General features: G+C 40.5%; 1 protein-coding gene across 2 annotated transcripts in view; it reads right to left on the bottom strand.

Moving 5' to 3' along the window:
• LOC144515024 (myocyte-specific enhancer factor 2A-like) overlaps positions 1–12,182 on the bottom strand; it is a 51,420-nt gene extending 39,238 nt beyond the window's left edge. Inside the window, exon 1 of one of the 2 annotated variants that reach the window (XM_078245758.1) lies at positions 12,061–12,182. The gene's annotated coding sequence lies outside the window, so the exon portion shown is untranslated. Of the gene's footprint in view, positions 1–1,588; positions 1,610–12,060 lie in introns of those variants that run through there. The other variant, XM_078245930.1, reaches the window with a different exon arrangement.
• Between the last annotated feature and the right edge of the window lie 2,596 nt (positions 12,183–14,778).

The following is a 14,778-nucleotide window of genomic DNA, read 5'->3' on the forward strand; positions in this document are numbered from 1 at the left end:
TCAACGGCCACTTTCTGAAATGAACCGCCTTTTGCAGTGACGTCCATGACATCCGCAATGCCATTACATCCTCATTTTAGTAGTTTGACGTGACTCATTTTAAGCAAGTGTCTGAGGTTTTTAGTATTTTTGTTGCCTAAACTTAACTAGTTACATTTCACAACATTAAACTACGTGTTTAAAATGGCCACCGTTACATCAAATAGAAGAGTCACGTGATTAAAACTGGCACCACAATCACGTGATGCTGTCATGTGTTAAAAATGTAGATGCAGCAATAGAACGGTCATATATGTTGTTTTTGTGAGTCACTGGAAATCAACCTATTCTGTCGTTTAGGTATGAGGATGTGTTGGCAGACCTTAAAATAACACTACTAGTAAACTAGAGGTATGTGAAGCTGTACAAAATTATTATTTAATGTCAAAGCTACCAAAACAGCATTAGCAAAATAAACCAGAGACTGGATTTAACCACAATGACCTTTTAGCTGTTGTATTTGAGGTCCTGCACCCTGGTTGCAGTAAATCTAAAAGTATGATAGATCGGTTCCAGGAACGTAGTCATTTTTAGAATAATAGTCAGAAACACTCTAAGTGTAACAGAGTTAGAATAAGCTAACAGTGTGTGGAAGTTGCTGTTATAATAACCTAGTCCTCAACTCAGCATGAGTGAGTCTTCATGTAGGACCAGCATTAATGAAGTGTTGGCACCATTAAGAACAGCGTCAGGACTCTGGTCTGGACCATGTCTCTGCAAATCAACACTGAGTTTAATTAAGCCAAGCCACGCTGCCATTGACCCAACATTACTGTTTAACTTGGCAGGGCAGAGGGAAACCTATTTACTGCGAGCAACAAAGGCAGTTTTATATGACTGTAGGAAAGTAGATTGCAAGGCTAATATTTGGAAATTGTTTTATTTGATTTCTGTATTTATTGAGTGTAATTTCTGAGCTCCTCTGCGGCATTTTTAGCATCAAAAGTGCGGGTGTGTGGTCCAGCAGTCAGATGGCAGGCAGCCAGAGGTTTGCTGGTTTGGAAGGACCAGCTCAGGCCTGATTACTGGGGCGTCCCTACAGGAAGAGTTCTCAAATCCAATAGATTGCTCTTCCAGAGACCACAGCGAGAGGAGAGAGTACATCAACTAAAGCATTTGCTAGAAGGTATTGCACAGAACACAGAAAACGTAATTGCAATTTGATTTCCCTACAAAGATACACATAAAACACATTTTATATTTCGCCTTACCCCTCAACACTGTCTGCAAGTAATTTGAGTCAGCAGAACCAGAGTTGTATAATGCGGTTCTGAACATTTCAGTAAATATTCTGTGCTGGTCTCACTGTAGCTAAATTCAATTAACTGAAATTGTGGTTTTTATCAAATTAAAACCCAAATAGTTGTGATAATTAGTCATAGCCGCCTCTAAGCAAAAGGAAGAGATATGGCCTAAGTAGAAAAGGGGGACCAATCAATAAAACTATTTTGGAGATGAATGATATACACTTGGGTTGGATTTTGTCAGAGCTGTTGCAAGAACTTTAAGAAAGGAATATGTGAATTCATAAAGAAGTATCAGATATTACCTTGTGTTTGGTATGTGCCTTGCCAAAAATGGGAGACGATATTACAGACAGCTATTCTTCCGCCAGCTCTGAGATTCTAAAAGAAAAAAAAAACTTTTTAATTTCTTGCTATTTTGATTTTTTAAGTAAAATAGAAAAAGTGGCTGGCGGAATTTTAAAATTAAATTGTAGTGACAACTGCATGATGTTTTCGGTTTTCATTGGCAAAGAAGGAAAGTGACGCTCCGGTTCTGTTACTATGGAAATTCAATTAGAGGTAATCTACCTCTTAAGTGCACGTCTCCATTGAGAACAGAATGATTTTTTCCTATGATTTTCCCCTAAAATGAGGCATCACCATAGACACATAGTGCACACTGTTTGTGTGAAGAACATCTGTAATGAATAAAGCCATATTTCTGGATGTGATGAAACCACCATTGAACAGTACAAGCATAATTTTGCCAAAACAGATATGATGTCTGTATAATCACGTCAAATAGAAGAGGGATATTCCATGTGTGTCACAAAAACTTGAAGTGTGCAAGAAGAAGAAGCAGTAGACAGAATTAATATGAGCCTGTGCCGTTCCTTAATCACATCAGTCTGGATGTTAGCATTATCAAAAGAGAGGTAGCAAGCACACAAGAAGCCTCCACAGCAAGAGTCATCTAAACCTCTCGTCTTCTCGGCTGCGTGTGATACAGCATGTCATTGCTTTAGCCAGGCATCGCCACAGCTAATCAAAGTGGATAAGAAATGCATTAGCCCACACAGCAGCAGCCTGCATTAGCTTGGGCACGCTAAAGCGAGCAATGTAATTGACTAGAAAAAAACCAAGTCAGTCAGTCAGTCAGTCAGTCAGTCAGTCAGTCAGTCATGGACGACTCGAAATAGCCTCTCAATAAAATACACACACACACACACACACACAGTGCAGTTTCTATTTCTTCAACGTGTGGTGCAAAAAGAGAAGCCTGTCCTTCAGAAGTGTTGCTATTTCTGTTTACCACAAGGCCCCAAATATTCTATCATTAGAGAAACTAGGAGGGAAAGGAAATACCACTGGGGAACACATGGACTCCATACAGCCCGCAAAGGAACCTAACTGCCAGAGTGGACAAGTGGTTAAAGACTGTCATGTTACTGGTAACACATTTTATTTCCATAAGTCCATTCATGTTGAGATGCCACTTCACTTTTTGTAAGAAATCATCAGCTTTTTCTTTTCTCTATCACTAATTGATTCAACAACCTATAGTAAGGTGACCAGATTTCTGAGACAAAATCTGGGGACATTTTCAGCTCAGAAGCGTAAATACTCCCAAACAGGTAATGTTTTTAATCTTTGTAAAATTAAAACGGGGACACTGCCCCAGGGCCCCCTAGGGGGGTTCATCGGCATGCTCCCCTGTAAGAAAATGTTGTCTATTTTAACGTTTAAATGCATCAATCTGGTGCACTTTGAAAAGAAATTCAGAGGTTAGACTTGAATATTCTTATCTATGGATGGAAATATTTGTGCTGTAGCCTGAACTATTTTGCACTTTAGAATTTTAACCATGCACACACAGGTGGAATAGTTTTTTCTTCATATTTTTGCATTAATGTCACTAGGAAGCATACCAGTAGAAATATATATTCATATTTTAAGTGGGATATTCTGGAATCTGGCAATATAATAACCATTATGGTGGGATACACTGGCTAAGCAATTTACAAAAATGTCTGTGCTGACATAAATAGTTTACATGAGAATACATTATAATATGTGCCTATAGTTGGAGACCATGTAAAACTTTTGTTGCAATTTCAAAACCGGATTACCCGGGAATCGCTTGTTGTACCGATGCATGCGTTGAGTGAAGAGTTTGTGAGATATTTCACAGAAAGTAATGGTGTGCAGAGATTTATGCAGAATGCAAATATGATAACATTTCATGTAAGTTCAGTGTTAATTTTCTCGCAAATCATTTGTCACAGCAACTGGCGCTAATATCATTGGAAAGCTTAAATTCTGGTTGAGGAGGTGGTGCCAGACTCACGCCTTTGGCTGAGTCTGGGAGAGCAGGAGAGCAGGAGACGGTTGTGAAGAAGTAGGTAATTTCATGGCGCATATTAACACTTTTGCATGCACTATATCCGTGTCACATTCTCATGAGGGGCTGAGCCCCCCTAAAGGTCTGATCCTAGAATCGCCCCTGCTGCTACTTAATAATTGTACTCCACTACACCTCAGAGGGAAATGTTGTAATGGTTACTGCACTGCATTTATCTGACAGCTTTTGCTTTATTGCTTCACGCTGGGCTTGTTTCTGCAGCAGCTCATTGAGTATCGGATGCAATTAAAACTATTGAGGAAATATTTTCCTTTGACATTGGTCCAGTATTAAACGAGATCGCTGCAGTCGGCAACGGCGAAACAAGCTACAATGTAAGTTAATAGGACGTCAATTGTACAGCTTGTTTTTACGTTCATAAAAGTGCTCGTTTTGCCGCTGACAGACTCAGATTAATATTGTAAGTGTCCAACAACATTATGGAAAGGATTTCTAAGGAGGTCGACCTTTCTGTTAAAGAGTAAGATCCTTTTTTTAAATATAAAAAGTCCGCGAAATTGCGTTCGCTAAACCCACCAGACTCCATGTAAATAAACAGTAATTTTAGCATCGTAAAATATGGGCACATGCACGTGTAGGGTGCGCGTTTGGTCAATGTTTTCTTTCTTTTATTCCAATTTCGGGTCTGTCATTCACAGTGAAAACCGGGGACATTTTTTGGGGACAGCTCCAGCTCCGGCTCCGGTTTCGGTGACCTGTCCCCGGAAACAGGGGACGTCTGTTCACCCTAATCTATAGATCATTAAGGTTTTAACATACAGTTATAAATATGCAGGTTTTGGTGTACCTTTTATGGGAAAAATCTCAACAAAAAAGAAAGAAAAGAAAATGAGCATGTGTGGTGAGGTGAGTGCAGCAAACAAACGCCACCATGATGGCTGAAACGAGCAGCACCTCCCTGGCTTGTAGTGGGAACAATGTGAACGTGCTTGAAGCTGCAGTACCACGGTGATGGTAGCTGTTGAATTGCAGCTTGCATAAGATTGTATTTGGCTTCTTCTTTAACGTATTTTTTCCCACAATAAATCATGGTCTTAAAAGTTAATTTTAACTCTTCAAAATACAGTGTCTTTTATGTATTGTGCTTTTCGCATGGTGGGGTGTTGTTTGACATCACTGCTGGTGCATTTACCTTGGTTGGACTTGTTTACTGCTTTTCCTGGTGATAATGCAACTGATGTCTGTTTAAACCCGAGCCATTACACTTTATGTATGCATGATGTATGTCTTTAGTAGCTTGCATGTATTTTAACTTTTGCAATTTAAATACAATACACACATCAACACAATCTTTAGCACCAGATGTAAAGAAGAAGAAGCATCTACCTGAGACAACCAGAGAAACCAAAAGGGACATAGACAGAAATCACTTAAAGATAAGGGTGAATATTGTTTTCACAGGCATTTGCATGCCAAAATCAAACGGTGGTGGAAACAATGAAAATATGTGATTCAAGCAGAATGCGAGCTGCATCATTTGTAGAGACACTAAAATCTAAACTCTGCAGCTAAATATTCAGAATGGACAAAGGGCCCTTGTTATAAACGTAATAACCTTATGTGAGGTGACTAAATACAAGCTGCAGTTCTTTATCCTGTGGGTAACATCACCAAAACTGACCTTTCCTCAAGCACCAAGCTTTCTTATTGAGTACCGATGTTGTCTGGTTTCAGAGGTCAATTCATAGATTGATCTCCTTCTTATTCTGTGATGTCTGAATTTCTTCACTATGTTTAGTTTATATACCTTGCACAAATGAAGCTTAAACTCTATCAAGCTCCAACCAACTAGCTGACATGAATCACTTCTATCACTGTAATAAGTAAGTACCGTATTTTCCGCACTATAGGGCGCACTGGAATGGTCTATTTTCAAACTTTTTTCATATATAAAGCGCACCGGACTATAAGGCGCATTAAGCAAAACACTGCAGGATCGGGACGTAGCCTAGCGACAGAATGTCAACAAATGATGTTGAAAGGAAACTCAAAGAAAGTATTTACAGCACTAAAAAAAAGCAAGGCAAGTTTGACATTTGGAAAAAGTTCTCAATTGTCAGGAAAACGAAACAAACAACCCCATGAATCTCTTTATTAATAGCCTATAAAATGATGTGTTTTCCCCTGCGGGACGGGAGAAGCCATGAAATCAATGCATTTCTATTATTGTGTGGGCATAAAAAGTTTTGCTGGTGCTGGACATACACATTGCGGGTGGGGGCGGCAGTGTAACACACACGTTGCGGGTGTGGGCGGTAATGGTCCGAAATTCAGCGGGAGCGGGATAAAGAGAACAGTCTCGCGCAGGGCTCTAAAGCACAGTAGGCCTATGTATTACTCTGCGACGCTCCTGACTACGGTATCTTGACAGAGCGCCGTGTACTACACAAAATCGCTCCAAGGTCAGTAAGCACAACCAGAATTAATCCATATATAAGACGCTCCGGATTATAAGGCGCACTGTCATTTTTTGAGAAAATTAAAGGCTTTAGGCTAAAGGGAATAAAATGTCTATTAATGTTTCAAATATGTTCTACTAGGTTATCCACATCCTCACAATCTTGACAATGTTTTTATTACATGCAGCACAGTATATACTCCTGTATGTTTGAACTGATGCAGAGATGACCGAGGGTTGGATCCCTTAGTGTCACATCCTTCTGTGAATAGGCTGATCTAACTATCAAGGGAAAGTGGGAGTTACATTCCTTTAAATGTAAACACTTGAAAAATACTTAACTTAGACATCTTAATCACATTTACAGTAACAAGAACATTGTGCGCATGTACCCATTATGAACAACAGTTCTTACTGAAATGAATCCTACAACATGGCATCATGACTTTGCGTAAACATAGGCCTACACACCAACTTTCTTAAGCCAAGTGGGGTGTTATCTGTACGCATTTTGAGCTATCCACATGTATGTCTACGCTGTATACAGCATACTTGGCGTGTTATCGCGAGAGCAACATACTATCGCGAGAACAAAGTGTTATTGCGAGAAGAAAGCTACAGTTTAGTTTAGGAAAAGAAAACCAGGTTGGGTTTAGGAAAAGAAGAACAGGGTTGGCTTTAGTAAAAGAAGAAAGCCAGGGTTGAGTTTCAGAAACGCTACACGCAGGACATGAACCCCAGTCTCCTGGGTGAAAGTCCTGTGTTTTAACCATCCACCACCCCAGCCCCTATGTGGCAATTCGCCCATTCATACTACTCCCTACCGCGTCAATTCACACGCAATCGCAAGGTACTGTAAGTCAAAGGAGGCCAAACAGCGTTGATAAACACGCGAAAAAGTGAGTATGCGTCTTGATAACACGCCAATAATGGCATACGAATTGGCGTGTCATATGGGCCCCCATACCCATTTCATGGCTGTAGGAGTTATGTCTGAAGATATTAAACCCTAAATTACACAAAAAACAGATTTGAAATGAAATGACCCAGTGCTGCTTTGAGCTAAATGCTAATGTCAGCATGCTCACACTGACATTGTTAAGTTCAAAGTCACGAACTGGAAGAGAAATTAAAATATCTTGCACTGTACTATTAAGTGAATCATCTCAAGTGTTTAACAGTTACATAGAGTTAATGGGCAACAACAACAGAACAGATGTGCTAACCCCGACTCATTATAGAAACCCATTATTCTTGATGCCATTCACATGATAATTAAACTCCTAAAGAAGAGAAACATCAACACATGACATTGCACTGCAACAAAATGAAAGTACTGTACATCTGCTCCGGACTACACAGTATCCAGGATATCTAGGCCTGCTAAGAGATAACTGACTGGAGATGCTCCCTGTGGTCTCAGCCCTCTGGCAGGGTGACAGTGTAACCATGACCTGATTACCTGTCCCCTGAAGCCTGTAATCACTAAAGCCAGCAGACAGGCACTGTCAGTCCGCTGACAGGGAGGATAATTGAAGGTGATGCTACATGCCACTAGCCCTGCTAATGAAATATGAAAACAAAGCGCAGGGACAAGGCAGCAGGGCACCAAATAGGCCTGAATTCCAGAGCAGGACATTTACATTTACCATCTTACCAACATTTAGTGTTTTTAATTTACCTGCCAAAAAGCTCCAAACAGCTTGAAAATGGCCTATTTGAAGCAAATGTGAGAGATTTAAGAATGTACACACAGACTTAAAAAGTCCTAATCAATTAGTTACTTTGAAGAAATTCAAAAGCATTTTTCATCTTAAAATATTTTTCTCCAGTAGGCCATGCTTCGTCATAGTTCCCCATTTTGATACTGCCACATCACAAATGTCACATTCAATAATTTCACATTTTTTATGTTTTTAAAATTATGAACAATACATAAACATTAACATCAGCAGTGGTCTTAAATGTATTCAAAATGGTGATGAATTTCACTGAATCTAATGTTCCAAACACTTTGACGTTGTTGCTGTATTATCAACATGACATATCTGGAGTTAAAGGGATATTTCACCATTGGAAAGACGACTATATCTTTAAATTGGGGAAAAAAGTATAGAAATTGGTGCCTTCTAGGCCGAGATGAGCCAGAAAATGTGTTTTTGGCTCATGTGGATGAAAGACACCAAATCCCAGAATGCACTTGCTTCGCTGCTTTAGACTCCACTCCCAAGCCACGCCTACCGTAGACAGAGACAGTGAGGCAGCATTCAACTCAAATGTGTTTTATTGTCATTTCAACCATATACACGAAACAACGTTTCACCGTGGCTCTGCGGTGTTACACATTTAAAATAAATAAAAACGACATTATATAAAAACGACATTATATAAAAACGACATTATATAAAAACGACATTATATAAAAACGACATACGAAACCGGCTACATTAGCTAGTGCACACACATATGCTCTGTAAAGTTCAGCTAACGCATACTAGCATTAGCGCTTGGTAGACTGTAAACACGATTATAAACACAGTCGTACATTTGCGTGGAATGTAGAATGGTCAGCATTTAACAGTCACAAATAGGGTTGGGCGGTATCCAAATTTTGATACCGTCAAACCTCCTCCCTATTTTACCGCGGTATACGGTATTACCGTGACTAATTAAAAATCATGACGTAAGGCTCAGACAGCGTCAACAAACTGTTGTGCACCATTCAGAAACTGAATACCAAACACTAATACTGAAACAATAATAACATAACAACAACTTACAAAAAACTACTTTCTCCTCCACACTGTCACGTGATGACAACCACACATAATTACATACATTACATTTTGTGGAGTGCAAGCAGGGCAGACGTGTGTTGTGGGGGCAGCAGCGTGTAGACAAACTGCTGCCGGTTGGTGAGGAAAATCCTGTCTGCCTCCACAGCCAGCGCCCAATAGTCTCTGGAGGAAGAGAGGGGGGAGCAGGCCAGTACGGTGCGCACGGGTGCTGGAAGCTGCCGCAGGAAAATGTGGGCGAAGAGAAATGAGGGATCCGCCGTGCCCAGCACAGCCAGCATCCTCTCCGTTAACTCGGATGGCTTGCTGTCGCCAAGGCCGTTCAGGGACAGCAGGCGGTCTACTTTCTCCAGCTCCCACAGCTCAAAGAGTTCCAACAGGAATGTTTTGAGTGCCTCGTACTTGCCGTTAGTCGGAGGAGCCTCTAACAGCGCCACAGCCCTGGCTGTTGTTGACGCATCTAAGGCCGATACCACGTGGAAATACTTTGTAACGTCCTGTGTTATTCCTCTCAGCTGGAACTGGGCCTCGATGTGCTAAAACCACGGCCGTGAGTTGTGCTGCCAAAAGTCCGATAACTTGATGGTGGCCGCGTAGATAGCACCGACATTAGCTGCGCCGCTAGCAGCGGCCAGCGCCGCCGCACAACAGCATTTTCACCACCGTTGTTGTTTGAAATAATTAAGTCGTTAACCCGGAACTCATATATCATAACACCTCTCCCTTAAAGGTACAGTACCTTGGTGAATGTCTCTTTCAGTCTTACTTGTGGGTCACCACAATTTAATATTTAATCCTTGTCTCCTATAAGTGCATTGCATTTTTTTTTAATGACAGTATTGAAACTGATACCGTTGCTATTTTTAGACCCCGTGGTATACCGTATTACCGCCCAACCCTAGTCACAAACTCCACCAGCAGTTAGCAGTTAGTTGGATACATGCAGCTCATTTCTGCACCAGTCCGTGTTAACACAGCCCATCTCCACTCTTACCCGGCGACAGAGAAACTGGCTGGATAGTACACTGTTGTTTCCACAGCAACAAAAACACAGCAGTCTCTGTTGGGGCGTTGGGAGTTTCGTTGAAGTTGGATGTAGTCCAGTTCGTTGTCTAATGAGCGGACAACAAACACAAGTTTGCCACCCGCAAACTTGTTCAACGTTTCCCGCTGATGATGTCCCTTTACCGGCCAGAGGCATCGAGCAGCACCGCTGGTCTCCATAGCAGGCGGGCGAAGCTGTGTCGAGTATTCCGTCTGTAATAAAGTGTCCTGCAGATTCTCCGATCTGTACCAATGTATCCCGGTGGTACACGTGTGCGGTAGTTTGAATGCACATAATTGTTGTTTTAAAATTTCCTTCGGGATGAATAAATCTATCTATCTAAAGTTTGGATGCTGAGAAGCCACTAAGCTATGTGAGGACTCAAGATGGCTGACACTCGTTTTGTTTTCGTGAAATTTCGGAGAATGTCGGCAGTCCAACCCACTATGGGCGGGTTGACAACATGCGGAAGTAGGTCCTACTACTGGCTGTAGTACATAGCCTCTGGGCAAAAAAGCCTCTTATGACGCAAAATGACGATTTTTGCGTCATAAGAGGCTTTTTTCCAGAACCACAATACAGAGATCTCTCCTCTCAGGGGGTCATGAGGGAGGGAAGCACGGTCATTCAAGAATACTACCGGGTTTCTACTGATACAAACCTAAATGCTAAATCGGTGAAGTATCCCTTTAAGATAGTTGTTTTTAATTTCCTGACAAAGCGTTCTACAAGCGTTCCCTTCTACATTTAAGGGTAAGTCTTGAATTTTCTTATTTTTCTTAGAAACCATGACATGCATTAATGCAATTCATTTTAGAACTGAACCATGCACATTAAAGTTTAGAACTCAAACCCTATGCCAATAGGACATTAAGGCATACTGGAGATTCACATTTTTTAAATGCTGTCTTAAAGCATTACTCACATGCCCTTGATGTACTTTTAAAAGGGTTATTGGATGCTGTAATTGGTCCTCTTGTCAATACTGGCCACAAAGAGCTCCCTTCTTAGAGTCTGGCTGCTGAAGCATCATATTAGCTTGAGCTGAACTTAAGAATGTATTTTAACACAAAACAAAGGCTGTGAATTTTGTCACTTACACTGTAATCGCTTTAGGAAGGGATCTCTTTGCAGCCAGTGTGGACATAAGGCATAAACACTTTCAATATAAATATGGGCATATAAGTAGACCTATACTAGGATAGACTTGAATAAATTTGAAGCTATCCTTTAAAACCAGATTATTTTATTCAAATGTTCACACTGCCATTTTAAACCAAAATGACATCAGGTCTGACCAAAGAACTGGCATTAACAAAAATCAAATTGTACTTTCTATAACTTCTCCACAGTCTGTGATGTTTGTGGTGTTCCTTACTCTTCTTGTTCTACTTCAGTTAGTGATTTCCTACAGAATGTTGTCTTAGGTCCTTGAGCGGACATGAAGTATGGTTGGTATTTTTGAGGTACTATACTGACAGCATTTTGGAATAAAACTCTTTAAATTCACACACTGTACCTGCAGCACTCTGTGTTTGGCTGTGTGACAACAGGCTACCATTGCCTTCATGTTGGCCATTTATTACTATGCTGTCACTGTAATGGGACCATATAATGGGACTCAAACATTCCTGTAGGACTTCCGATATGACTGTGCTGCTGAATTGTAATTCACTTTTTGACATTAGCTTTTGGTGCTCCAACATCAGCTCTACTGGTATCCCTCTTAGAAATGATCATACAAATACTACACTTGTTTTTTTAACCGGCTAAATCCAGCTAACGTTCAGTGGTTTGCACAGCGTTGCAAAGTGAATCAAAGTTTGATAAAGCTCTCCATCATGGCTTATCACAACATGTACAGTAGACGTACTGTCCTCAAATACAACGACACACTTCAGCCACAAAATCACAACAAAACAAATTACCACCATAGAGCGGTTACTAAATATACAAGTAGGCTACATTAAGTTGTTCAAAGCATGTACTGTCATTATTGTAGGCTGTTTAGGAAACAACACTGTAACGGACCAAGGAAACAACATATGAAGTGTAGCTAGTGGCTCCCTCAGTCTCTACAGCAGAGAAGACAGACAGTAAACAGACTTTCTCACATAAAAAGGCAGATGACTTACCCCTTTGTACGCTGCTGCAAATAGTTTGTTTTTATTTTAAGTGTCTTCGGCAGACACACACACACATATACACACACACACACACACATATACACACACACACAGATCCTCGTCCGCTATATTTAGGAAACCGACAAACTCAGAGAGCAGCGCGAGGTTTAGCTCCTCCCACCAGAGTGTGTGTACAGCTACGTCTGCGCGCGCGTTTGGATCATATGAGCATGAGTGTGCATGCATGTTGTGTCATAGTGTGTAACTGTGTGAACGTGTTTCAGTCACTGTGTAAATATTACTTTACCAGCAGGCCTATGCGTTGACTTGGTCTGTGGGAGTAGCTAACTCTAAAAAATAAATGCAAATACAAGTTCTTACATACTGTAGCTCAGTGGTTCCCAAAGTGGGGTCCGGGAAACCCAGGGGTCCTTGAGGGAGTTCGAGGGGGTCCCCAACAAAAAGGGGGAATACTTATTTCCAGTATGATTACATCCATAAGCAACACAATGACAGAATGTATGACTATTTTGGTCATTGGTTTCATACACTTTATGTAAAACATCTAAAAGCAAAAATCCTGTCAGATGGGGACCCTGGGACGAAATCTTAACAAATTGGGGTCTGTGGTCCAATTTGTACCAGTTCATGGGTCCTTGACATGAAAAGGTTTGTGAACCACTGCTTTAGCTCAATGTAATAAGGACAGTATAAACCTGCGATGTGATCATATAAAACCTGAGATTATTCTGTTATAAGGTGATACCGGATACTATAGATTGATACCAGACTTTTTTAGCTGGTAGCCTATATAGCCTACAGCATAGTGTCAACCCAAACACAAGCCTAGCAGAATAACTGATCCATTGATATTATATTTATCCCTGACCAGAAGGAAGAAGAAGGAAACTTGTGACTGAAAGGCCACAGATTCAAGTTTCAGCACCAGCTGAGAAGGAGGGCTCGGAGCAGTCAGCGTAGTGTTACCCTCTTATCTTTACAACACTGTTAATGAAGTGTTGAGTAAATCACAATCAGCATATAGCATACATGAGCAATACACACCATGCTTCAATGACAGAAGCAGAGATGGGGCATATATGTATTGTCCTTCAAACTGTGCATTGTTTTTCTCAAGCAAGAGGCTACTTTTGGAAATCAATGTGTACAATATAATATGACTTTCAAGCATTTCTTTGAGAGCATACAGTAGCTTTCATGTGTGCCCACAGAGGATATCAGAGTACATAAAGAAAAGTTCTTTGCTAAACGTATGATTGGGTGATTGTGTTTTGAAACTAAACCCTTCGAACAAACACATTTTACTGTAATTCCATCATTGGGCCCTCAGGAGGAAAAGCAACAACAAGCTCTGGTGCCATCATGTGTCCTTGGGTCAGATGACAGCTGAAGCACTGGTTCAAAACAGCAAGCAAAGAAGTAGATTAAAGAAGTAGATTAAACCCCAATCAACGCTCTTTTTTGCTTATTTTAAAGGTTAGAATTCTGTTTCTTGTAATAAATCACATTAGTTTAAGTGTGTATGTTTGCCTTTGTCACCCCCCAGAGCTGTTAGTCCCCCTCCATGGTTAACGGGTTCCCTGTTTTGCAGCTAAAAGTTCTTGTGTTCACATCAGCCGAACTGAACTTCATGCATGTTTTAATCAATGTGACAATCTGTGCAAACAGTTAAAACTAAGCAATAAACTCAAATATAATGGAGGCTATTTTTCCCACCTTACTCAGTTGGATTTCTATACAACAAGAAACAGGCCTGAGTGTGAAGTGCTCATTAGATTAGCTCTTAACATGCTTTTTTTTTTTTAAAGTGAGGCATCCCTTCACATCTTCATGTGTAAAGATTATATATCTCAATATGTATTATTGTGTATCCCCATCGTTTTTTTTTATCATGAGGGGAAGGTGAGAGGATGGAGAGTGGAGAGATAAAGCAGGGATTGAAAGAGCAGACTGGGGACGAGGCCTTACCACTGAAACACAATAACCACAGATGAAAGGAATGTCATGCGTTAACAGGATTTCACAGCAGAAAACCCTCTTCCTCATAATACCCTGGCTGGATTTGATGCCCATACTGGGTGTGTGAAATTCTCTTTAAAAGAACTGTAGTAGCAAACTTTCTCTATCAACTGACCCTCAAGCAAATTCACTGACTTCGTTAAAACAATAGAGCATCAGCCACGTCACCCCATCAATCCACATGTCCTAATGGTATCACTGAAGAGGATAGTGGGTGGTGGGTCAATTGGTGAAAAAAAAGACTTCTTGATGCAAAATAGGCAACCCTAAAACAAAGCTTATAATGTTTTGAACACTTTTTAAATGCAAAATGACAAGGAAGAAGAAAAATGTGTCACTGATTACCGCAAACAGCACACAGTGAAACTGAAACTTACACATTTCCATAATTTATTACCAGCTGCAACATTGTCTGCAGTCACTTTATGTTACATGAGTATCATCATCATCGTCATTTCAAAATGTATTGAATATGTAGGGCATATTCACCCAGCAGATTGAAACTTCACATGCAGAAGTTTGCAAAGACGCAACAAACAAAGTCATAGAAAATCAATAAATAATGTTTTAAACATACATTCATATTCACTCCTATAAAAATCCTATGAAATAACATTGTTCATGTATTTGTTTCAGGATTACCGTCTTGCGGTTGAATGCCTCCGCCAACCAGTCAGGTTACAGTTA

This window comes from Sander vitreus, chromosome 1 (genome assembly GCF_031162955.1).
Source record: "Sander vitreus isolate 19-12246 chromosome 1, sanVit1, whole genome shotgun sequence".
In the NCBI taxonomy this organism is placed as follows: Eukaryota; Metazoa; Chordata; class Actinopteri; order Perciformes; family Percidae; genus Sander; species Sander vitreus.